Source organism: Rana temporaria, chromosome 7 (genome assembly GCF_905171775.1).
Source record: "Rana temporaria chromosome 7, aRanTem1.1, whole genome shotgun sequence".
Lineage (NCBI taxonomy): Eukaryota > Metazoa > Chordata > Amphibia > Anura > Ranidae > Rana > Rana temporaria.
The window spans coordinates 176,087,107-176,114,270 of NC_053495.1; the positions used below are offsets into that span (position 1 = coordinate 176,087,107).

General features: G+C 41.1%; 1 protein-coding gene across 1 annotated transcript in view; it reads left to right on the forward strand.

The window, feature by feature from the left end:
- The window catches only part of AGBL4 (AGBL carboxypeptidase 4), a 2,019,815-nt gene that overhangs the window by 1,119,298 nt on the left and 873,353 nt on the right, over positions 1–27,164 (forward strand). The gene's annotated exons all lie outside the window — the stretch shown is intronic.

Sequence of the window (27,164 nt, forward strand, 5' to 3'; positions counted from 1 at the left end):
AACATAAAGAATACAAATACAAAAGCCGAGCTTGTCCCAAATGAACCACAAATGCTTTAAAAATGGTGCTCAGTGAAAACAAAATACAATACAAATGAGTACTGGAGGGTTGATTAAAATACAGATAAGTGTTAAAAATGAGTGAAAACAAAAATCATTTAAAAAGCTTCTTTATTATAAAACCAAAGATGGGTACTAAATGGGTATTAAATAGGTAAAAGAATGTTTGCCGGCAAACCAAATTACGAATCACCCGCACTTCTGGGGTCACATGGTTGCGTGACGATGTCAGCGAGTGGCTCCGCCCGACATGTTTCGATGTACGTGACGTCTTCCAGGGGCCCCTGGAAGCAAGCTAAATACAGTCTATACCAGGTGAACTGGTAAAGTTAATACCTACAGTTGCACCCAAGACATTCTACATAGCCTTTTATTTTATAAATATACTATGCATGTTTTTTATTATATTGTTAAACTGAATAAAATCAAATTTTTACGTATTACCTGCTTTTCAAGCTTCTATATGGTACCAGTAAAGTCCACTATGGCCTTAATACAAACATTTCTCTAAATTGATAGGACGACGGTACATTTCTGTACTATCTATTTTTAGGCACTCCATTTAACTATATTTTCCATTGGCCCAATATTAAGTCCATCAACTAACATATTATTGGAAAAAAATGACATACCATTTGAAAGAGACTAAACATGATATGCACTGGATGTACATATCTCTTATGTGACTATTTAGCCTCCTGTACATTATAGCCCAGTTATGTTTGATGTTGAATTGTTCAGTATTTTCATGATACATTTGTGTATTTGTTATTAGTGTGATAATAACAGATCAGGTTTTATGTAATATGATTGGTATTAATAGGGCACTGTCAGGTCGCATGAAGCCAGACAATTACAACAATTTATGAAAACACCATGCTAAGGAAAGTTTTAATAACTCTTTTATGAACATTTTAATTATTTTACTTCTTTTCTGATAGCAATTAGCAAGGTCTGGCTCTGGAGTTTATGACCCCCAATTGTAGTCAGGGTACATTAGAGTCTGTGGAGGGTTCTGCTACAGGTCTTATGTGATAGCAATTTTAGGAGAAGCCTAATTAGAAGTTGTTTTAAGCTTACAGACGTCTGGATCTTCTGAGCTGGTTGTTGCTTTGAGATTTGCAGATTGGAAAATTATGATTATTTGTCGTTGCATGGAGAATTGTAGAACAATAAATGTGCACTGTGTTTGGTATGACCCTGTTTGGAATCATTTGACCTCCTTAATGTCACACAGATCATTTAGCTTTTATTGTCCCTTAAGAGAATACAACAATTATAAGTAGGACTCTGAATAGGTAGGTACATGTCCCACTGTGGCCTACGTTCTGCAGCTCCTGGTAATATCTTGCTGTTACTCCTGGCCACCACTAGAGAGCGCTCTTGGCAGACAGCATAATGCAGAGGATGTTGCCCATTTCAGAACAGCGCCTCATAGTGCACTAAAAAGGAATTCTTCAGAAGAACATCAATATTTAAAAACAAGCTGGGAGACTGTAGCCCCCCCCTGTGGGAAAAAGATACGTATCTATTCAAGTGGACTGCTAAGTGACATTTAGATGTTTTGTGCAATCTGACAGCTAAAGGATTTGCACAAAAGGCATATTTTTTAAATGCATCCCACCCCTAAAAATCACTTATGCAAGCATATTTACATTTCTAAAGTCTTTAGAAAAATATGCTAGGCTATTTAGAAATGGGACTTTTATTTAGGGGCCAATTCACTTTAAAGCTATCTGCCATGGTGCATTAACACACATTAGGGCATACAGTACTGCTGTGTTATGGTAGCCTATTTATTATGAATGGGCTGCCAAAGCACCACAGGTGAAATAATGGGCATGCCCCTTTTTTAAAAACACAGTGCACCACCAATGGAAGTGTATGCATTATGGTGTGCTGAAGAGTGTGTTGTACTTTACTTTACCTTGTATTAGGGTGTCATTCACAACTAATTGCACCACAACGCACAGCACATGGAGCAGATGCCTTGCCGTGCATTGGGTCAACACGCATTTTAGCATGCATTACTACAATGCAAAGTGTGAAAAAACCTTAAGGCCCTGTACAGACGAGTGGACAGTCCGCTGAAAATGGTCTGCCGGACCGTTTTCAGCGGACATGTCCGCTCGGAGATTTCTGTCTGATGGTTGTACACACCATCAAACAGAAATCCCTTCGGACAGGATACGCGGTGACGTGCCGCGCCGTTGCAGCGACGATGATGCGGCGACGTGCGCGGCCCTGGAAGGTCAATGCTTCCACGCATGCGTCGAATCACTTCGACGCATGCGTCGAATCACTTCGACGCATGCGAGAGCTTTGGGCCGAGCGGACATGTCCGGTGAGTCTGTACAGACGACCGAACATGTCCAACGGACAGGCTTCCAGTGGACATGTTTCTTAGCAATTTTTTTCAGCGCACACCACTGCAAAACAGTGGTGTGAACTGGCCAGGTAGGAGATAAAGCATTCTGTCTTGCCTTGTGGTGGGACTGCGTTGGAATTGCCATTCAACGTAGTTCTACTACCGCACCTGGTGTGGCTCTAAGTCAATTTTAAATCTGTATCCTCCCATGCAGTATATTATATTTACTGACATCACAGCTTATGTAGAGCAAGCTCACAACAGCTGAGTTTTTTCCTAGGTTGCTCCTGTATAGCTATGACATGCCTAAAGCCTGATACACACAAACTGATTTTCCGCGGAAAAAGCGTAGGACTTTTGTCTGAAGGGTGTTGGCCATGAACTTGTCTTGCATACAAACGGCAAGGAATTTTCGGCCAACGAACACAAAACTATGTGGTTTTTCAGCTCTTTAGTGCCACCCTTTGGGCAACTTCTGCTAATGTTGTGTTATGGTTAGCATTGCTTCTGAGCATGAGTGTTTGTACTTTGGATTTTTTTCCGAAGGACTTTTGTACACACGATCGGATAATCTGACAACACACATTTGTTGTCGGAAAATTTTAAAGCATGCTATCCAACATTTGTTGTCGGAAAATCCAACAACAATTGCCCGAAAGAGCATACAAACAGTCAGATTGTCCGACAACAGCCTGCCATCACACAATTCCCGTTGGAAAATCCGATCGTGTGCATGAGGCTTAGGAGTTGAACTGGCCATTCTCGAGTTCCAAGATTTAAAGTGTTACTAATCCCTGAAAAAGTAAAAATCAGTCTGTATATACAATAAAACATGCTTGTTATACTTACTGTGGAAAATTGGAGAATGGAGACCAATCCCCAACTGGTCACCCATGAGCAAAAATGGATGGACTATCTCGGTACCAGTTTGGACAAAACACACAAAAGAATTATAAAAAGTTTAAATTGTATTTATACAAAAGATAAAATAAGGATAGCCCAATACACCACAATATACTATACAAATACATGCCAAAACATTGTTTGGAAATTCATCCTAACAATACATGTGTGTCACTATTACTTGATGTACTCCAAGGAGGAGGACAGAGGTATAGTGGGTCCTCAAAAATCATTTATTACTCAACATGTTTCGCTGAACTTTTCTGCTTCATCAGGGGAATAATATCTGTAATGAATTATTAGAATCTGCATGGTAATCAAGATTAACAAATACATAATGCTATAAAGGGATCATTGTCATTATAATGGGGAAACAAGGGGAAAACACTGCTACACACAGTCGGAGTCGAAGCACTGCCAGTGTTCTCCTACGAAGGATGCGGGGGGAAAATACAAGTGGAAGACTAGTGTAGCTATAGTAAAAAATATATATAAAATATAATAATACTAGGCTAGGTTATAGGAAAAGATGATGGGGAGGGGGGAAAGGGGAGGGAGAGGTGGAGGGGAAGGGGGAAGGGGAGCATGGCATGGGGAAGAGGGGGGAAAGGAAAGGGAAAGGAAAGAGGGGAAGAGACAAGGAAAAGGGAGGGAAAAGGAGGGAAGGAAAGGAGAAATTAGCTAAGTACATAGATGACTAACCTTAGGAAACCAAAAGTACTCACAGAGATCCTGGGATCCTTCTTCCATAGTCCCCGATCCCTCTCATGATAAGACAGAGCCTTTGGAGGAACTATGCTCATGCTCAGTTCACTGTGTGTATTGCTAGAGGATTTTTTTCTTCTTGGTAGGGTCCATGTGATCAGCAGAGGGCCAATCAGCACTGTCCAGACAGAAGGTCAGGGGTCCTGCAGCCTCATAGGACAGTTAGAATAGAATGAAAACTCCTCCTACAAGCTTTACCAAACACTGATAGTAGTCACAAGACTGCTATATACTGCTGATGAGAAAAGGTATTTAGCAGTTTATATTTACTAACATAATTGCATTTCCATGTTTTGTGTACTGTGGGAGACCAGATATAGTGCAGGGTCCTGGGTTTAGTAACACTTTAAATCCATGCACTGCATTTGGCTGGTAGAGTAGGGCGCTTAAAAAAACAAAACAAGATAGGGTTTAAATTGTTCAAGTTAATAAACAGGTCATGTTATGTAGCTATTTAATTGCAAACAGTTCTTAGCGGAGTTCTCCTTCAAACCCACAATCGCACGTCTTTCCATAAATACCCTTCGCCTCATTTTTGCACCTGTTTTAGACACATTTTGCAGCTGAGCGAATTTAATAAATAACTCCCTTGACGTTCATGGCTTGTTAACCGCTGCGCAAATTTAAATACATCTCAATAAATTACCATAAAAAGATAAATAATAATAACCTTAAAAAAAAAAGAAAAGAAATAAACACACACAGCAAATAATCTGTCCTTTATTACAGCCAAACCTCGTCATCTTAACCTTAAAAACATAACGGCGATTTTAATAAGTCCTTGCATCAGCAAAGGCAAAACAGAGCAGGCTAATAGGCTCTTTTGAACATAAACATCAATATATATTTGAGAAGTCAGCTCAGCACTTTCCATATGGGTAGTAATTTTAAAATTAGCAGTTGCAGGGAGAGATAAGCACCCACAATGAATTAAGATGTAACCCTGCAGTTTTCCTTTACAAGAAAAAAAAAAAAAAAAAGGTTAAAATAAACTTGTGTGATTGACTGAGAATTTTAAGCAGTTTTTCTTCAGTGTAATCAGGGCTGTACCAATGTCATTGCTCATTAAAAAGAAAGATTTTCATTCCAATCTTTGATTGAGTGTGTTTTTTTCCCTTCTCATTTGCATTCTGCTTTCTACGGAGTAAGCATCTTGCCTTCACTAGTGATTAGATTCCCCCCCCTCCACCGCGCCCGCCAACCGACACACCACCACCACCCCTTCCCTTATCTGACTATAAAGTCATACACTTGAAGGGGAGTCGTGATTTGCAGGCAGGCGGACCTCCTCCTTAAATGATTGAATGAGGATATTGACTAGAGTCCTAAGGCAAACAGGCCGATGGATGCACTCGCTTTGACAGGATGATGGAAAGAGGCCTTGGCTCCTACTTAGCTGCCCTTCTAATTGGCCTTTATGAATATTTAATGAAATCAAGATGAAATTCAATCAGAGCTTTTAACTGCTGAATCTTAAGGAATGGGGAGAAAAAAAAACCAGAGCATATTATTAGATTTCACTGTGTACATAGCAAAGCAGCGCGCAGTGTCGTCTTCTTGTAGAGGCAGCGATACCGCCACATCTTGAAGAAGTGATTAATAAAGGTTTTTGCTGTTAGTAAATCGCATGCTTGTTGATGTTGCTCAGGGGTGGAGGGCCTTGTGATATCCATGGAGGAAATATGAGCAAAATAGTAAAATGCATCAAATGTATTCTCCAGAATACTAAATTCCAGTGTTCAAATATGCAAGGAATAGCCTTTATTATCACATTGTTAAAAAAAATTCATTTATTTTTTATTTATTTTTTATTACAAACCATGTATATTTACCTGATTTTGACCTGGTATCAGCCTTTTACAGTGCCTGCACAGCAGAGCCGGTGTGTGAGAGGAAGAGGCATTACAAGGAGTAACAGGGAGATGATCTCAGCACGGTGCTGCTTCTCCTTTCACTGTCCAGTCACAAGCTGAGGCAGCTCCAGAACAATCTAGGCTCGGGGGAAGTTGGTTGAATGATGCTGGCTGTGAGATTTAAGACATCTAGGGGCAGATCCACAAAGAAAGTACGGCGGCGTATCTATTGATACGTCGGCGTAATTTCAAAATTCCCGCGCCGTATCTTTGTTTTGAATCCTCAAAACAAGATACGACGGCATCTGGGTTAGATCCGACAGGCGTAATTAGATTAGATGCAATTTTTCGGCGTCCGCTAGGTGGCGTTCCAGTCGTAATCCGCGTTGAGTATGCAAATTAGCTATTTCCGACGATCCACGAACGTACGAGCGGCCGTCGCATTTTTTTACTTTGTTTCCGTTTGGCTTTTTCCGGCGTATAGTTAAAGCTGCTATCTGGTGGCATACTCAGTGTTAAGTATGACCGTCGTTCCCGCGTATAATTTTGAAAATTTTACGTCGTTTGCGTAAGTCATCCGTGAATGGGGCTGGACGCCATTTACGTTCACGTCGAAAACAATGACGTCCTTGCGACGTCATTTGGAGCAATGCACCCTGAGAGTTTTGACAGACGGGGCATGCGCAGTTCGTTCGGCGCGGGGACGCGCTTCATTTAAATGAAACACGCCCCCTACTCGCCACATTTGAATTCCGCGCCCTTACGCCGCAAGAGATACACTACGCCGCCGTAACTTACGGCGCAAATTCTTTCAGGATTCAAAGAAAAGTAAGTTACAGCAGCGTAGCGTATCTCACATACGCTGCGCCCACGCAGATGTATGTGGATCTGCCCCATGTAGTGGGAGAAAAAAATACTGCAAGGAAATCCTCCAGATTGAATATTACAGCACAAGCTGGTTTTATTAATTCATTTTTTATTGTGCTATTTATTTTTACCTTGTTGTCTTTGGCTAGAGTTCTGATTTAACATGTCTCTATTGTATTATTTGTTTATTCATGACCGTTGTTAGTTGAAATCTTTAAGCTATTTTCTACCCTGCTACACATCTTTACGGAGGACACTTTTTAGCTGTGCTGTCTAAAGCCTCTGTTTGCCAGGCCTCAGTGCCCCCTGGTGTTCCCAGGTTGAGTGTAGCACCTTTTGGGTGCTACTCTTTACGATTAGCTCTTCTATCCAGTACAACCAAGGTTGGGCGGAAGGGCAGATAGTTCTGAGACTCTTTCAAACATGGAATGTCCAGTTATATGCGTGACAGTGTATGAGTTATATGCGTGACAGTGTATGTTATATTGCTTTTTCAAAATAAACGCTTTTTGATTAAAACAAAACATGGCATGTCCTTTGATACACCACCAATGAACGACTACAAGGTTACCTCTTATGACGAAGGAGTCTCTGAAACATGTCGGGTGGAGGATACCAGATTGTATTATCATCTTGCTGTTTCAGCTGGTGTATTTTCAGTTGTTCATATCATGTATAGTTCATGTTTTCTGTATTTTATCAATGATTCATACTAAATATCTGTTTTTATCAATTTATTTGTTATGTGTTTGAAGTGCCTATGAAGTCCCACAACTGGGGAACCTCTATGTCTATACTGATAGGAAGATAGAGCAGAGAAACAGAGAGATGAGCTCAGCACTGTGCTTTTTCTCCTTTCACTGTTCATTCACAGGCTGGGGCAGCTCCAGAACAATGTTGGCTCGGGGAAAGTAGGTTGAATGATGCTGTCTGTCAGACAGAGGACATCTAGTGGCAGAAAAAAATACTGCAAGGAAATCTCCGGATTAAGTATTACAGCACAAGCTGGTTTCGTTAATGTACTTTTTAATGTGCTATTTATTTTTACCTTGATGTTTTTGGCTAGAGATCTGAATTAACATGTCTCTATCACATCTCTGTGTATTCATGATCGTTATTAGGTAAAATCTTTACGCTCTTTTCACATCTACACATAGATGTGATGCATTGTATGTACACTGTGCGATTTAGGAGCATAATGGGCCAGATTCACAAAAGGGATACAACGGCGTTTCTCCTGATACGCCGTCGTATCCCTGTTTCTATCTATGCGACTGATTCATAGAATCAGTTACGCATAGATATCCCTAAGATCCGACAGGTGTAATAGTTTTACACTGTCGGATCTTAGGATGCAGTACCGCGGCCGCCGCTGGGGGGAGTTTGCGTCTTAAACCAGCGTCGGGTATGCACATTAGGAGTTACGGCGATCCACAAAGCTTTTTCCCGTCGTTACGTCGCCGCAAGTGTTAGTTTGCCGTCGCAAAGATAGGGCACCTTTTACAAAGTGGAAAATTACTCCACCATGTAAAAGTATACCCGTCCTTCCCGCGTCGCTTTTGAATTTTTTTTAAATGTTTTCTTTTTCCCTACGCAAGTCTTTTTTTCACGTCGCGATTCACAAAACGTCGGCGCGTCGTAATTTCGCGCAAAGCACGTCGGGAAATTTGCGTCGGGAGCATGCGCAGTACATCCGGCGCGGGAGTGTGCCTAATTTAAATGGTACCCGCCCCATTTGAATTGGCCCGCCTTGCGCCGGACGGATTTACGATACACCGCCGCAAATTTCCAGGTAAGTGCTTTGTGGATCGGGCACTTAGACAGAAAATTTGCGGCGGTGTAACGTAAATCGGTTACGTTACGCTGCGCCCGGGCTACGTGAATCTGGACCTTTGTGTGTTATCATGTGTTTCCAGTGACACCTAATTAAAAATGGGGGTTTGTGGTTGTCACTAGGACAGGAAGGCACTGACAAAAATAAAAATTTGTAAGAAGTTCTAGCACTTTGCCCACTATTATACACTGTTGGAGTGATTTCCCAATCTCCAACTCCTGGACCTTCTTCTACTTATAACTTATTAGAACTGGTTGGGGAGGAGGACTGTTAAACTTCACTAATTTTCTCCCTTTTGGTCTGTTAAATTTAAGAATGAAAGAATACCTGTTGGCAAGTACAAAAAAAATTCCTGTTGGGAGAATTTCTCCATCCATTCTGCCCGCTGACTAAACCAAAAAAAGCTTTACCGTGTAAGGTCAGCTCAAAGTGCAAGTCTAGTCAAGTCCTATTTGTACTTAAATCTGTTCCTACCCCATTCTACGTCTGTTCTAACTACCCTGTAAGGGAAAGATGTCTATAATTACCTATGCTGAGGGTGCTCTAGTCCAGTCACATGATCAGCTTCAGGGTAGAGAAGGGACCTTTTCATGGTTTCCTATGGATTCTCATATTCCTTATTAAAGCATTCTACAACTCGAAGCCTACTTCTAGGCTGTGGAGCATAATGGCTATTTTCTGATCCCCTGGGCATTTCACAAACACCAGCAGTAGCCAGATGTACTGTAGCTACAAATCTCCTCTCATCTCCTTCATTTTTTACTCAGGTTTCCAGAGAACCGAAAAGGGTTTGTAAGGTTAAATTTCTCTATTTCTTGCAAGCACCATCTTCTGTGTAAGTGTTCCTGCTAGGGATAGTTCATTCTTTGTAAGTTTGGCTTCAGATCCAAAGCAACTTCAGAGATACCATGTTGTGCACTAGGTCCTGGTTCATTGTATACTGCTTTGTAGATCAGTATTATATATTATAGTCAAACTATGCAATGTACTGTAGATACCTTTCACAGCCTACCTCTGTACAGCCAGAAGGCCTTTAGCAAGGAAATTACAATCAATACTAAAACAAAAATAGTACAGTGAGGCTGACTACCAACCTGACCCAAATAAAATAGGCTTATGGGTTTTCCTGGCACGTGGTCAGGACATGTGACCTGTCACCACTGCTGAGTGAGCCGACACTTCTCCCCTTAACCACCACTAGCCCTTTACCTAAGCCGGTGTCTACATTTACTTCTTGTTCCTCAAGTATAGGCCACTCCACCCTCTTTTTTTTTTTATACCTACAACCAGGAAGGAGATGGGGGCTCTAGAGACGAAAAACTAAATGGTACCCAAAACTCAAAGGGGCACCAAAGGGGCCTTGAAAACAGAAATTAAAGAGTTTATAGACGATGTGTGCTAGAGCTACCTGTGTCCCAAAATGGCAGCTAATTATACCATAAACAGCCATAAAAAAAAAAACAGAACAGATGGATCACAAGTGTATATACAAAACTTTTTGCAGGTAAAAGAGAAGAGGGCTTTTATTAGCATAGGTACTTGGTGGGAAAATGTCTGCTAAATCAATAAAGTTGTTTATCAGATATGATGTGTGGTCTCTTTTTGTTTAGGCATCATGAAATGCCATGCTTCTCTACTTACAACCTAACCTTCAGGCCAGGTCCTGCTTCCTGGAGCACTCTTGGGAAAACTCAGATCCCCCGTCACGTAGACCTGCAGAGGGGGCCTGCCACCTTTTTATATAATTATTGGACTGGAGATTACCTTTTAAAAGGTATTTAAATTGTATTTAAATGCTTAATTTATGAAAACATTAATTTAGGCTACAAGCTATGAAAATGGAACTCCATTTTGCCTTGTATTTTGCCAATATTTAGACGGTAATACAGTAGCTCTGAGCCTGAAACATTGATGCTAAGAAGAGAATCTGGCAGCACAGAGGGATGCTGATAAGACAGAGAAGAGTTTGCTGTTCACTGAGCTGGGAAAGTAGTAGAAGACACAGGATTTGGGTTTGTTGAGGGATTTTAATTTTCTGTTGAGCACAAACTCCACAGTAAAACTGACATGGACTACGGGGACTAAGTAGGGCGATTGGAAAGGAAGAAGGGGAGTAGTTGGTAAGATTGCTGTGAAAAATTCACCTTTATGCCTCAGAAAATAGAAAATCATAGATGCTCCTTATAAGCACATACATTAAATTTAAATATTTACATATTATACACATATATTTACATGATTATAGTGATCCTGTCATTTCTGACAGATTTGTAAGCTGGCAGCAGTATTTTAAAGCAGGGACATATAGGTTTCTGCTTCTACTTCAATTTCCTGATAGAGTGCCTTCAGCAGCTGCATATTATAGTAAAAGAAAGTCTGTTAACAGGTTACAAATAAATAAGCAGTTCTTCTCTGCCCCCACACCACGCCTTCAGCTATTACCCCCACAGCTTTCAGCTCTTCCCACATACAGTACAGACCAAAAGTTTGGACACACCTTCTCATTCAAAGAGTTTTCTTTATTTTCATGACTATGAAAATTGTAGATTCACACCGAAGGCATCAAAACTATGAATTAACACATGTGGAATTATACATAACAAAAAAGTGTGAAACAACTGAAAATATATTTCATATTCTAGGTTCTTCAAAGTAGCCACCTTTTGCTTTGATTACTGCTTGGCACACTCTTGGCATTCTCTTCATGAGCTTCAAGAGGTAGTCTCCTGGCGCAGCACCCCATCACTCTCCTTCTTGGTCAAATTGCCCTTACACAGCCTGGAGGTGTGTTTGGGGTCATTGTCCTGTTGAAAAATAAATGATGGTCCAACTAAACGCAAACCGGATGGAATAGCATGCCGCTGCAAGATGCTGTGGTAGCCATGCTGGTTCAGTATGCCTTCAATTTTGATTAAATCCCCAACAGTGTCACCAGCAAAGCACCCCCACACCATCACACCTCCTCCTCCATGCTTCACAGTGGGAACCAGGCATGTAGAGTCTATCCGTTCACCTTTTCTGCGTTGCACAAAGACACGGGGGCTGGAACCAAAGATCTCAAGTTTGGACTCATCAGACCAAAGCACAGATTTCCACTGGTCTAATGTCCATTCCTTGTGTTCTTTAGCCCAAACAAGTCTATTCTGCTTGTTGCCTTTCTTTAGCAGTGGTTTCCTAGCAGATATTCTACCATGAAGGCCTGATTCACACCGTCTCCTCTTAACAGTTCTAGAGATGTGTCTGCTGCAAAAGGTGGCTACTTTGAAGAACCTAGAATATAAAATATATTTTCAGTTGTTTCACACTTTTTTGTTATGTAAAATTCCACATGTGTTCATTCATAGTTTTGATGCCTTCAGTGTGAATCTACAATTTTCATAGTCATGAAAATAAAGAAAACCCTTTGAATGAGAAGGTGTGTCCAAACGTTTGGTCTGTACTGTAGGTGCTTGCTGCTCACCCAACCCCCAACCCCTGTAGTTCTAGAAAAGCCCTTTCAGATCCATTTTCTTGCATGCCCACCAGTAAAGATAGCTTTTCATCTCTTTACATAACCCAGTTTTTATGTCTTAGGATCTACGCTGTGGCTTCCTACAGAACCACCTCTTCTAGAGAGCACCCTTACCAGATCTCTTGTCCACTTCAACTTGCACCTCTAAGTTTGAAGAGACAGTTCAAATGTTCCAACATCACAAAACTCATTCAGAAAGAAATTGAGACTCGCAGGAGAAAATGGACGGAGGGGCTGCATGACTAGGGGAGGAACAGGATCAGGGAACAGTCAGGTAGGTCAGTGGTGGGGGCAGGGGTGTAGATCTTACCTGATTGGAGGCAGAAGTTAGAAAGAGCAGGGTCCATAGGAGAGGGTCTTGCATAGAGGAGTATTCATTCCAAGAAGTTAGGAGAAGTGTCGCATTGCACAGTTTGTGGAAGGATTGGTGTCTCTAGTGTTGAGTGAGTTTGTTTTGTTTTGTTAATTTTGTTTTTAAAAAAAAAATATATATATATATATATATATATATATATACAATTTTATATATATACAATTTTAGTAGGGAACACATTTAACCCCTTCCTCGCCCCCTAGTGTTAACCCCTTCCCTGCCAGTCACATTTATACAGTTATCAGTGCATATTTATAGCACTGATCGCTGTATAAATGTGAATGGTCCCAAAAATGTGTCAAAAGTGTCCGATGTGTCCGCCATATTGTCGCAGTCCCAATAAAAATTGCAGATTGCCACCATTACTAGTAAAAAAAAATAATAAAAAATATTTCCTAATTCTGTCCCCTATCTTGTAGGCGCTATAACTTTTGCGCAAACCAATCACTATAGGCTTATTGGGATTTTTTTTTTTTTTAACAAAAATATGTAGAAGAATACGTATCGGCCTAAACTGAGAAAAAAAATCGTTTTTTTTTTAAATGGGATATTTATTATAGCAAAAAGTAAAAAATATTGTGATTTTTTCAAAATTGACGCTGTTTTTTTGTTTATAGCGCAAAAAATAAAAACCACAGAGGTGATCAAATACCACCAAAAGAAAGCTCTATTTGTGGGGAAAAAAATGACATAAATTTTGTTTGGGAGCCACGTTGCACGACTGCGCAATTGTCAGTTAAATCGATGCAGTGTCGAAAGCTGAAATTTCGCCTGGGCAGGAAGGGGGTATATGTGCCCAGTAGGCAAGTGGTTAAAGACACCCAAAGACCTCTTGTTGTTGGGCATTACTTTGTTGAAATTTGCACGGGTATGTTTTATGTGATGTTATTTTATTCTTTGTTTAATAACATTTGGCTGCTATTGCCATATAAAACCCATGTTCCGCAGTCCGTGTCTTTAATTTATTGGTAAGGACCAAGGTTGGCGAATCCTTTAGTCATGAAAACACCTATTCTTGTTCACTGCGGCCTACAGAATGATTTAGACACTAGCAAACAACAAAACAGTGACCAGCCAGGTATAAGTTCTCTCAATTTCAGCATAAGTTTTCATGGGAATAATTATTATCAGATGCTACATGGTCCATACATACCATTGTACATATAACTGAAATAAATACACCTGGTTAGATAGGTAAGAGATGTCTTTCTGGAGGTAACAAACTAGAGTTCTGCTCTCTGCCCCCCTGATCACTTTATATTGTCCATTCTGATTATGTCTCTGAACAGACTAGCAGGCCTCCCTTTTTCTCTTGCAGATCTATTGAACCAAGGAGTTATCGCCATTTTTCCAACGGCAGAAAGGTTTCAGGATATTTATATCAAACCAAAAAGGGGCATCTGCCCCATCTTGGCTCTAAAGGCTTTGAATTTCTTCATACAAGTCCAAAGGTTCTGTATGGATTTCACCAGGTCTGTCATAACCTCTCTTCATCAGCAAGACTTTCTAACCTTTGTGGAAATCAAGCATGGATGTTGCATGTCCCCATATTTCCAGCACATCATCATTAGGCCTGTTTGTTGTGGGCACTCAACACTGTTAGTTTGTGGCCCTACCATTGACTCCATCTTCCATACCATGAGTTTTCACTAAGGTATTGGCTTCTGTGCTTGCTTTGCTATGCTCCACGGGTATTGTGGGCTGTCTAGATGGTTTCCTACTAGGAGAACAGCCGCCACAAATTCTGAAATAATGGAACTTTCCAGACTTTAAAATTATTAATTTGGTTTGGATCCTGAACTTTCGGATATCCATGCTGGAACTCACACATTGAGTCAAGTAACTTTGCTTGTCCGGGATATGGCTGAAGCCAAATTTTTCTTCTGACTCCCTCTCTCTGCAGTTCCGGAGCCATCCAACTTTGCGATTCTGCATGTGAGTTCTGGACTTGATGGTAACCTCCTTCACTGCAGTTTCACTTCAGACCCCTACAACACAACATTCTGTCATCATGGGACAAACAGGTTTAGTCTCTAGACAAACTGACTCGCCTAATACTGAAGACCTTGGCCTGGTGGTTCAGGAATCCAGCTCTGAAGCTGTGAAAATCCTTCCCTCCATTGTCTTGGAAGATCACAACAATGGATGCCAGTCTGAAAAGCTGGGGTGGAGTCCTAGACATCATGAGGACTTGGTCCCCAACATTCTCCCAAAATTATGGAGCTCTGACAGATTTTGTTGTCTCTGCAACACTGGAAACTCCAACTGGAGGGTTATTTGATTAGGATACAGTCGAACAACAACACAGCTGTTGCATATATCAACAGGAGGAGAAACCATACATTGCATATATCAACCATTAAAGTGGTAGTAAACTCTTTACTACCACTTTTACCTACAGGTAAGCCTATAATAAGGCTTATCTGTAGGTATAAAGAATATCTCCTAAACCTGTATGGTTTAGGAAATATTCCCCTCGCAGCTAAAGGCCGGGCAGCCGCCGGACCTTGCCGGAATGAAGTCTCCCGTGCGCATGCGCGGGAGTGACGACATCGCCGCTCCAGCCAATCACAGCGCTGGAGCGGCGATACCCGCAAGACACGCCGAGGCAAGATGACATCTCGCTCGGCGTGGACCAGGTAAGTTCTCTACACCTCGTTCCAAGGTACATACTAGCTCATTATGCCTTTTGCCTTTCAGGTGTACAAATAAAAAATTATTGCGGGTATACAACCGCTTTAAGGAGAAACCAAAAGTCTTAATGCAGCAAGAGAGTTAGAAAAGATTGTAGGCTAGACAGAACTTTAACCTTTTTGCTGATAGAGCTATTTTTGCATTTTTTGCACATATGTTTAACCACCTCCCTACCGGCCACTGTATACATACGTCTTTGTAGGAAGGTGGTTATACCAGGATCATGGTTGAGGCTACAACCATGATCTTGGTGTCATTTTTTTCAGCTGGCGATTCTCTTTAAGGTAAAAGTATTACCGAGTGGCTGGGCAGCAGCTGGAATACTTTTATTGGGGGGCAATGCGACCAACAGCAGTCATCTCCATCTTCAGTGAGAGGAACTGTTCCTCCCACTGTGTGATGTCAGAAATGGCATGCGTCGACTATGTCGTCACTTCCGGTTCTGGTTCTTCATTTGTTTGTTGCTATGCAACCATGAAGCAGCTGATCAGACCGATCTGTGTCTGGTTGGCTGCATTGGATCCCAAATGAGAGATCTAATAGAAAATGCATACTCAGTGGGAAGGATTTTAAACTTTTTGCATATAGGCCTGGATCAGCATTTGGCCTTGAGTATCATTAGAGAAAATGTTGACCCTTTGTGATCTTATTAAATTCATTAAGACCTTTTGCATTCCTTGTTGCCATCGCCTCTGTGAGTCATGTGTCTGAGCTGCAAGCCTTGCCCTGTAAAGAACCCTTTCTGGATAAGGTGGTGTTGAGGCCCAGAGCCTCCATTCTTCCTAAGGCAGTTTTAGCCCTTCTCCTCACCCATCTTCCATCTCTCTGATATAATACACCATAAGGAATTTTATCTTTGCTGCCTGGATGTGGTTCATGCTATGCAGGTTTACCTGTCATTGAGTGCTTCCATTAGAACGACTAACTCTCTTTTCATCATTTCTGGTAATCCCTGTAAAGTGGAACCAGCTTCTCACTTCACCTTTTTTCAGTGGCTCAGACGAGTCATAATTCAAGCTTATGCTCTTAAGGGTAAGGTTCCACCTTTTCCTGTCAAAGTGCATTCTACTAAGTCTAGGAATGCTATGTGAACTTTTCTGCATCATGCATCTGTTTCCCAGATTTTCAAGCCTGCCACCTGGTCTACAGGTCTATTGTTTTTGTTACTTGGGCCTGTCAGTGTTTTGTTGGTTTTGCACATCCCTCAGTTGGACTGATTTGTCCCTGAATAACTCGATTCTGTGTCCCCTAATGAATCAGAAAGAAAACGCAATTGTTGTTCTTACTATAAAATCCATCTCTTGTGCTATATGTGCTCCAACAACCAGACTCTCAAAGATTAAAATAAGGAGGGGCCTTGACAAGGCAGATTAGCTTCCACATATATTTGCAAATGTTGTGCAACTAAAACCTTTGCCTTTAATGCAACTGTTAGGCCCCGTACACATGACCGAGTTTCTCGGCAGAATTCAGCCAGAAACTCGATCGGAGCCGTATTCTGCCGAGAAACCCGGTCGTGTGTACACTTTTGGCCGAGGAAGCCGACGAGGATCTCGTCGGGCCAAATAACATGTTCTCTATTTCCTCGTTGTTCAATGGGAAATTTCGGCTCGCCGAGATCCTCGGCGGCTTCACAAGGAACTCGACGAGCAAAACGATGTGTTTTGCCCGTCGAGTTTCTCTGGCGTGTGTACGGGGCCTTAGATGTTGTCATTTTAGCTGGTAAGCGTGCTGGGAAAAGTTTTGTCTTGTTTGTGCTATGCAAAAGGAGTTGAGCTGCCATCTGGACAAAAGAAGGCCCGTAGACGTGGTGTATCTGGATTTTGAAAAAGTATTTGACACAGTTCCCCATAAACATTTACTGTACAAAGTAAGGTCCGTTGGCATGGGCCATGGGGTGAATACATGAATTGAAAACTGGCTACAAGGGTGAGTTCAGAGAATGGTGATAAATGGGGAATACTCGGAATGGTCAGGGGTGTGAAGTGGGGTCCCCCAGGGTTCTGTGCTGGTACCAATCCTGTTTAATTTGTCCATAATCGACCTGAAGGATGGGGTAAACAGTTCAATCTCTGTATTTGCGGATGACACTAAACTAAGCAGGACAATAACTTCTTCACAGGATGTTGAAACCTTCCAAGAAGATCTGAACAAATTAATGGGGTGGACAACTAGATGGCAAATGAGGTTTAATGTAGAAAAATGTAAAATAATGCATTTGGGTGGCAAAAAAAAAAACATGAATGCAATCTACTCACTTGGGGGGTCCTCTGGGGGAATCTAGGATGGAAAAGGACCTGGGGGTCCAAGTATATGATAGGCTCAACAATGCCAAGCTGCTGCTAACAAAGCAAACAGAATATTGGCATGCATTAAAAAGGGGATTAACTCCAGAGATAAAGCGATAATTCTCCTACTCTACAAGACTTTGGTCTGGCCTCACCTGGAGTATGCTTTCCAGTTCTGGGCACTAATCCTCAGGAAGGATGTACTGGAAATTAAGCGAGTACAAAGAAGGGCAATACAGCTAATAAAGGGTCTGGAGGATATTAGTTATGAGGAAAGGTTGCGAGCACTAAACGTATTCTCTCAGGAGAAGAGACGCTTGAGAGGGAATATGATTTCAATTTACAAATACCAAACTGGTGACCCCACAGTAGGGATACAACTTTTTCATGGTAGGGAGTTTACCAAGACACGTTACAATTAAATTACAAGAAAAGAAGCTAAACCTTAAACTGCGTAGAGGGTTCTTTACTGTACTGAGTGGCAATGATGTGGAATTCCCTTCCACAGGCGGTGGTTTTAGTGGGGGGCATCAAAAGTTTAAAACAATTATTAGATAAGCACCTGAACGACTGCAACATGCATGGATATACAATGTAATACTGACATATAATCACACACATAGGTTGGGCTTGATGGCCTGGGTCTTTTTTCAACCTCACCTACTATGTTATGCATAGAACGGCCAGAAAAACCTCCTCTTCTGGGGTTTCCCACTAGTGCTTTAGGCACCTCCGCTTCTCTATGTGAAACCATAGGAAGCACGTGCAGGCTCATTCCCAAGCCGGGCTATGTGTGCCCATAGACACATACAGTGCAGCTATGCCCCACCCACAATACTTGCTCCCATGATTTGATTGACAGCAGCAAGAGCCAAAGGTTCCCTTGGCTTCCCCTCTGTCCTGTAAATTCAGGGAGAAAGGAGAGAGCTGCTAGAGGCAAGCATAGCGCAGGATCGAGTGAGGACTCTGGTAAAAATAAGGGCGGCTGAAGGGGTGATACAAATACTGGGAAATTTTTTACCTTATTGTAGGGAATACATTAAGGTAAAAATAATCCTAGTTTTAGAACCACTTTAAATAATCATGTTGTGTGCACATCTATATATTATGAATTATGAATATATATATTATGAATAAAGCTTTCTGCAACTATACCAGAGAAGCCCACTATTTGCTTCCAGTTTGTGCTTTGTTTAATAACGAAGGAAAAATGAGTCTATATTTGAGACGTCCTGAAGCTGAGAGTGCTGTCGACACAATGTCTTTTGCTTTGCATAAAGGCATCACATTGCTTCAATGAACAGCTTATCTGCAACAGAGACACAGGCACATTTGCAATCCTAAAATGGAAGGAGCTATTCCTGCCGTGTGACTTCCCCATTTATATACTAATCTTCCCTTTGTGTTTCCATGAAAGAAAAGATTTTCTGCCAATATGTTTCAGAAAACAAAATCTCCATTAAAATGAACGGAAAGAGAACAGCGGAGCCCTGTCTATCCTTAGAGGAGATGTAAGCATCCTGTTGCTCTTCAGCCACTGTGAAGCTACATGTACCAGAATGCATTGCCATTTACATTGGCCTTGAAGGGGTCTTCCTAAGCTGATTATGGACTGCAGGATCTTTCAACAAGGCCATACATTAACATTTGTTTATGCTATGCATTTTATATGCGTGTATGTGTTGCATTTTTCGATGACTCCATATGGACTTACTTAAAGTTGCAAAATGCAGGTTTTCATGTTTTAGAGTGATCTATGATAGAATGTTGACCCAAGGGGAGTATCTGATTGCCTTTGGTGATCAAGAAGGGATTTTTTTTGTGTTGGAGCAGTTTGGGAACCACCTTAAAGAGCCTTTTGCCTTCTATTGAATTAACTGGGTGTAGGTTTTGGGTTATCATGGCCAACCTTGGGTGTTCACCATCCGCTGTCATAACGACACAAAGTTAGCCTTGTCCAATAATAACACAGAGGCAATCGGAAACGACACAGCTTTATTGAATAATTATCATTTAGCATTAAACTAAGGGCCAAATCCACAAAGACCCGGCGTAACGGCGAAATTCTAATTTAAGTTACACTGCCTTAAAATTTCTACCTAAGTGCCCGATCCACAAAGCACTTACCTAGAAATTTCTGGCCGTGTAACTTAAATTCCGCCGGCGCAAGGCGTTCCTCATTTCATGGGGGCAATTCCCATTTAAATGAGGCGCGCTCCCGCGCCGGCCGTACTGCGCATGCTCGTGACGTCATTTTCCCGATGTGCATAGCGCGAAATTACGTTACGCCGGGCTTTGTGGATTGCGACGGGTCAATAAAGTTGCTTCAAAAAAAAAAAAGATACGGCGCGAAAAAAAAATTCAAATTCGAAAAAAAAACGCGTCGCTAGACAGAAGGGTCTGCTTTTACATGGTGTACTAACTTTACACCATGTAAAAGCAGCCCTAATTTTGCATATGCAACTTAATACTTACGGAGAAAAAACGAAGCAGAAAAGCTTCGTGGATCTCCGTAAGTGCTAATTTGCATACCCGAGGCGGCATTTCGACACGAAATGCCCCCAGCGGCGGATGCGGTACTGCATCCTAAGATCCGGCAGTGTAATTCAATTACACATGCCGGATCTTCTCCCTAACTATGGAAAACTGATTCTGTGGATCAGTTCCATAGTTAGGACCAGGGATACGACGGAGTAACAGCAGTTACTCCGTCGTATCTCTTTTGAGGATTTGGCCCTTAGACTAATCTTGGCCCTAAAGATTTGAAAAGGAACAGGGCCAGACCTGGGCCTTACTAGATAAATATGACAACAGTTTATAACAAAGTTGTTTGTGAATATTGCTGTAGAGTAATTTCAACAACAGATCGTATCATTTAAAAACCACTGCTGTAAATGGTCACTCGTTTTACATTGATCAGAAGATTTCCATTGCTGTAATATTAATATTATAATTTTTATTTTGATAGTTCAATGTTCACTATACATGTAATATGTGTGGTAGTGTTTGATAAGTTGCAGTTCATCCCGCCTGACCTAAATACCGAGCATACAGGGCCGAATATGTTTTGCTTGATTGAATTGCAATGTACTTTTTTTGTGGAGAAATATAAATATAATAAAATTATTATCAAATAATTTTTCTTTGACAATGTATGTGTCAATCAATCCATTTGTATTATTTTAAGAAAATTAATGAATACAAAAAAGCACTCGTGAGTTGGCATGTCACGTAACAAACAAATGTTAAATAAATTAAAAGTTTTAATGTGTACATTTGGCAAAATCATAGATTGCTAAAGCGGAGCTCCAGGCTCCTTCAGAGAAAATAAAAATTCAGCAGCTACAAATACTGTAGCTGCAGACTTTTGCTATTAGGACACCTACCTGTCCAGGGATCCAGTGGTCTATTCATCCAAGCCGATTTTTCAATTGGTTCCATGGTGCAGCCACCGCTATCTCAGTTAAGGTAACCCAGCAGTGAAGCTGGCTTCACAGCCGGTCCCCTACTGTGCTTGCACGAAACGCGCTGTGCTTTTTAAATGGCCCAGTGGTGAGGGAAGGAGGAGGGGGCCAAAGTTTAAAAACTGGTACCCGCTCTCCCCTTCCCCTCAAAAGGTGCCAAGTGTGGCAGCGGTGTGGGGGGGGGGGGGAGATACAGACAAGCTGAGCTTCCCCTTTTGGGTGGAGCTCCGCTTTAAAAAACACTTCTGTAAATGGTACTTACACGTGTTATACATTGATCAGAAGATTTGCATTACTGTAAGAAGATTATTATTATTATTATTATTATTATTATTATTTGTATTCTGATAGTTCAATGGACACTATGCATGTAATATTTGTGGTAGTGTTTATAATAAATTGCAGTCCGTAACTCCTGATCTAAATACCAATCATACAGGGTCGAATGTGTTTTGTTTGATTGAATTGCAATGTATGGTTTACTTGTGCCTGTAAATATATTAAATTCTTATTAAATGTATGTATTATTTAAAGAAAATGGATGAATGAAAAAAAAAAACATTTATGAGGTGGTATTTCAAGTAACAAACACATTTTAAATAAATTAATAGCTTGAATGTGTACATTTGATACAAATCAGAGATGGTTAACTTCAGTACTCAAGTACCCCAAAGAGCAAAAATTACTGCTGTGTTCACACTGGAACTCCTTCTTGTATTATTTCAAATTAAAGATTTCACTGTCTCTAAGAAGCTTGGCTGGTCTTATTATTCAAAAACTGGCACTTGGGGCGCCTACATTTACATCTCTGTGCCATCTTGAATGCCCCAGTATCAATGATGCTAGGCAGGGCTCAAGTCCTGCGGGAACGCGTAAGAACGGAGTTCCTGCACTTTTTTCACAGCAGGAACTCAGTTCCCTTTGCAGGACTAGAGCAACTGAGAGCAGCCGAGCTGCGAGAGCCAATCCTTCACTAAGCAGGGATGCCCAGCTCGAGTCACTGTCAGGGGCAGGCGAACCCTAGTAATCCTTTATGTTACTGGCCGCTTCCTGTATATCGATTCATCAGGTAGTGTGCGTGTATTCCGTCACTTCCTCGATGTCACAATGTCTCCTGGGAGTTTTTGTCATTGTTACCAGGAGACATTGCGGAGGTCTGCCACGAGTTATCGCAGGATTTAGAAAGAACTTTCTTTTAGTAATTATGCATATGAGCGTATCATTTTTTTTCTTTTTTGGTGGGGGAGTGGATCTTGGGTGGGAGTTCCCACACTTTTTTCTCCAGGACTTGACCCCTGATGCTAGGGCACCCAGATTTGCAAATCTTTTTAGAGAAAGGCAAGGCCTAGTCCACACTCCCTTCCTTCATTCATCACCCTACTAGGCATTTAAGCTGTCCATCATGTGATAGGTCAGGGAGTTGTGGGAGAGGGTTGACCTCCCTGCCTCAGTATTCTCAGAAAAAGGTGAAGATTGTATATTGGAGCACTCTAATGCCGCGTACACATGGTCGGAATTTCCGACAACAAATGTTCGATGGGAGCTAGCTGTTGGAAATTCCAACCGTGTGTAGGTTCCATCAGACATTTCCTGTCGGAATTTCCGACAACAAAAATTTGAAAGCTGGTCCTCAAATTTTCCGACAACAAAATCCATTCTCGTAAATTACGATCTTGTGTGGACAATTCCGACACACAAAATTCCATGCATGCTTTGAATCAAGTACGAGACAAAAGCGTTTGGTCTGGTAAAACTAGAGTTCGTAATGGAGATAGCATATTCGTCACGCTGTAACGGACTGAAAAGTGCAAATCGTCTCTCACCAAACTTCTACTAACACATCTAGTATTGAACTTCCCTTTAATAGTGCTGTCGTACGTGTTGTACGTCACCGCGTTCTTGGCGTTCGGAATTTCCAACAACATTTGTGCATGACTGGAAAATTTTGGCCTGGGGGGAAAAACAACCATCACAGGGAAAGTTTTCTGTTCACTAAAAGAAAGTACAACACACAAAGTACTCTGAAGCAATGTCAGGGGAGAACTGATGGTGAAAGGTACTCATGATGAAACGTGGGTATTGTCTTAAAGAATATAGTTTATTGTAACACAGGGATGGATTAAAAACAATTATGTACTTTGCAAACTGAACAAGATCACAGCTAGTCTATGAAAATTATTTGCATTCAGCTAAATAAGATGCACGATCATACCACAAATAATTACCGTATTATTAATCAGCTTCCATTAACAAATGATCACAGCACATTTTATATTTTTGATATCTTCTCATTTCGATTTTCTTTACTACCCTCTAAAACTAGTCACATGCCATTATAGAGCCACAAAAGACGGTGGAAACATAGTGGCAGGTTAAACATAGAGCCAGCTGAAATTTGGAGGGGAGACGAGAAATATTGTTCTGGCAGGAGGGCGTTTCATGGGTATTTTGATGGTTCATCAGATCTTGATTCAGTCAGATTGATTACCTTATCTCTACATGCAAGTTGGAATTGCAGATAGGGAGATTTAAATACCACTTTGGAAGTTAGTATTGAAGCTACAGTTAGCCTATCAAATGCTCCTAAGCTGTTGTTAGCAGAGAGACTATGGCTGGCTGGTTTAATTATTGCATATTGAGGCCCTCAAATCACTGTAGATGCGCACAGAGGGAAAACCCAGCACTCATAAAGCATTAGTGGTCATTTAAGACTACTTTAATGCTTTGTGGTCCTTTATTAAATACCAAGATAACTGTCTTATGAACAATCCAGATTAAATTTTCTCTTGTAGTCACTGAGGAGCACTGCTAATAAACTCTCTTATTCATATACCCAATGAAGGTGGTGCCATATGGTGAAGAATCTCAGGGTCAGTTTATATGAAAAGTTCCTAGCTATAAAGATAGCTAGTGGACAGGTTTGTGAGATTTTGAACAGAAGGCGCCTTTGCTGCCACACATTGCGAGTCTCCTGCTACCACAATCCTCTCTCGTCATTTATATACTGCATTGCGACACTAGCAAGGTGACCCTGTATTAAAATAATTGAAAGGCAGAAGCAGTAATGATTTCTGCCTGTTCCATTTTTGGCTTCTGATACAGAGGTGGAAGTGCTTTGTAACAGCTGTATGGGAACGTATAGCTCCCCAGAGCACAATATATTTAATACCCAAGTAAACATTAATAACGCAGGCTGCCTGTGTTTTTGTAACTCACGGAAAGAAGGATGTGGAGTCACTCGTAAAACAAACTGCTCCCGGCTTTTCTTCTGAAATATGCATGCCAAGGGATTCAGGGCACCGGCCAGTTATAGGACCATCTAGATGGATACGTGGTCATGGGAAAAGATATGTTTACATACATCTTGTCAAATGTTCTGTCAATGTATGAAGACGTAGCTCTAATGTCTCCTGTAGATTAGATTGATACAGAATCGCTTTACCAAAAGGTAAAACAAAGGGAGTACTTTAAGCTAGGAAACCAAGTAAAAATCTAGAATCCCGATAAAAATGAAAGCAACTCTATCATGATATGAAAACAAAGAAACTGCTGCCAGTTATAAACTGCAAGCATCTAGAGGTTGTTCTGGTTGTTATGGCTGAATGACGGGCCATTCTGAAAGGTGAAGATCTGCTATTTCCCGGTAGTGTCAAAGAAGATTGCCCTCCTACTTCTCATTCCTATTGGCCAGGAATTCTGCCGGTTATGAGTGGGGCTGTCAGAACAGCCCAACACTCAAGCACAAACATTTTGGCAACTTTTTTATTTCGTTTTGGGTGGCCGTCACCATGTCCAATTACATGCCAGCTTTCATACATTTTTGGGGAATGGTAGTAAGACGCTGTAGGTCCCTAAATTTAATTAAAATATCTGATTTGGCTTTACCTGTGAAATCAATCTTTCCTTGCTAGGTTAACATATACCAGGTAAATTATGACTCCAATCCTCACCGTAAAGCAAGGTTGGTAAGGGAAATACGTATTTTGAATACATAACTGAAACTTAAATAGGAACTTTTTTTGCCAGAGCCCTATAGAGCTGCTGTTAGCATGACAATTTCCATGACAAACTGATAGGACCCAGTTTGTCATGGAAATACAAGTGTATATTAGGACCCATTTTTAAATCATACAGAGGATGCTGTTTTTGGGTTCTTTGCTATTTTAATGGCAGGTAAAACATCCTTTTACCCATTTTATGGGAAAGATGATTCCAAAAAGATTCAGAACAGCTCCAGAGTTTGAGGACACCTCCAGATGACCTCATGGGTGGGATTTTGCACTGAACACACATGCATAAGCAGTTGCTCATGGGTGGGGTTAGATTTGTTGCAGACTGTGGAAGATACATGATTGAAACTTGCTTAAGATGCCCTTCAAACCACTGTTTACAGTTAAAGAAATTTGTATACATTTTTTAATTTATAATTGATATAAAATGGTTGTTTCCACCATATAAAACTCAGGGGTCCTGAAATTAAGTATTTACATGTGGAGCATACATTACACATTCTTTATATTTACACAAGATATTTTCAGTTAGGAAATCTGTTATCTCTTGGCCTCTGTGTCTTCTTGCTCACACTTCTCGTGAAGGCAGAAAATCATTAAATGACATCCTCTTTGATTTGGAAAAGAGGTACAAAAGCTGGTTTTCCCAGGCTTTGACACCACGTTAGGTGGTTCTGTCACTTTTCGGTCCTTGAAGTTTGTTTTGAAAGCACACCACCCTGACAGTTAGACAAATCCATTTTCATTGTGAAAGTTTTTTCCTGTAAAGTCCTGCCAGATAATGCTTTTGTGTCAGTCTTTTAATCCTTTTAATCCAGTTGCAACCATAACAGGCCTGTTATTTTGTGCCAGGACAATTTAAAAGCCACAGTGGACATGTTATTAAAAATGGGTCTTCAGGAAAGAGTAAACCTTTTCCATATACTTACAGCAGGGGCTGTTTTTTGATTTGCAACTTTCAGTTAATTTAAGCAAATCTCCAGCCCCTTATCTCCCAATTCTCCCACCTTTTCCTGGAACTTATTATTTTTTTGCTGATTTTGTTCCCTAAAATGTTAGCTCGGTTGTTATGCTGGTTGATCATTGACACCCTGGTCAAACCACCAGCTTTACAGACAATAAGCTACCATTTTTAAAAATAGGTGAATATTCTTAGCCTATTAATTTCTATTTTCCTACATGGGCAACTGGCAACCTTGTTCAAGTGGATCCTCACCCTCTTAAACAAGTTCCCTCCACTCCTTCTCGCATCCTGTACAACGCTGTGTTTTTTTGTTTCTTTTTAGAAAACTGTTTGGCCCTGTGCACATAATTTGACTAGATGAATTATAGTCATATCATATTGTAGTCATATATGTATTATCCTACATAAATAAGCCAACATGAATCACATGCACACCGCCTGCTGTGCCTCCTGGGATATGCACGATACATATGCCAGAAGACATAGACTTTCATTATGGAAAGGAAAAGGGGGGCAGGCCTACTTGTGCAATATTGGGAGGCCCACCTGCTGAACCCAGAAGAGCCAGAGGGCCTCTAGAGGACTTCAGAAAGATCATATCGGTGCAGGACAGAGTGGTGGCAGGGCATGACAGAATCTAATTAGGACAACGCTGGATCCTCTGGATGGGTGAATATCTGAAATGTGCAGCTACCACCTCCTAGTAAGTGGGGGTGAAGTAAAAAAAAACAGGGGGTGAGATCTGCTCTAAGGGTGTTACAGATAATACATACTGTATTTGCTGGCGTATACGACTACCTTTTACACTTAAAAAAAATGGTCAAAAAGCAGGGGTCGTCTTATACGCCGGGTCAGCTGCTCGGATGCCTGCTGGATGTGCGGTAATACTGTATGTAGCTTTGGCTACATACAGTATATACCACTTAGCCAATCCTGGTGAGCGATGTATTCAAATGAATACAGAGCCTGTTCGGATTGGAGTAACAACCTCTGCCAATCCAAGCAGGCTACATACAGTAGCCTGCTCGAATTGGCTTTGAGAGTCAGAGAGGCGTGGGCTGATGATGTTACAGCCTCTGCCAATCCAAGCAGGCTTTGTATTCATTAATAGAATACATCGCTCGTCGTAATTGGCTCCAGCTCCAGCAAGAATGAAGAAGAATATAGATCCAGAAGGAAGAAATATGAAGTGTCGGAAGCCTCGGAAGGG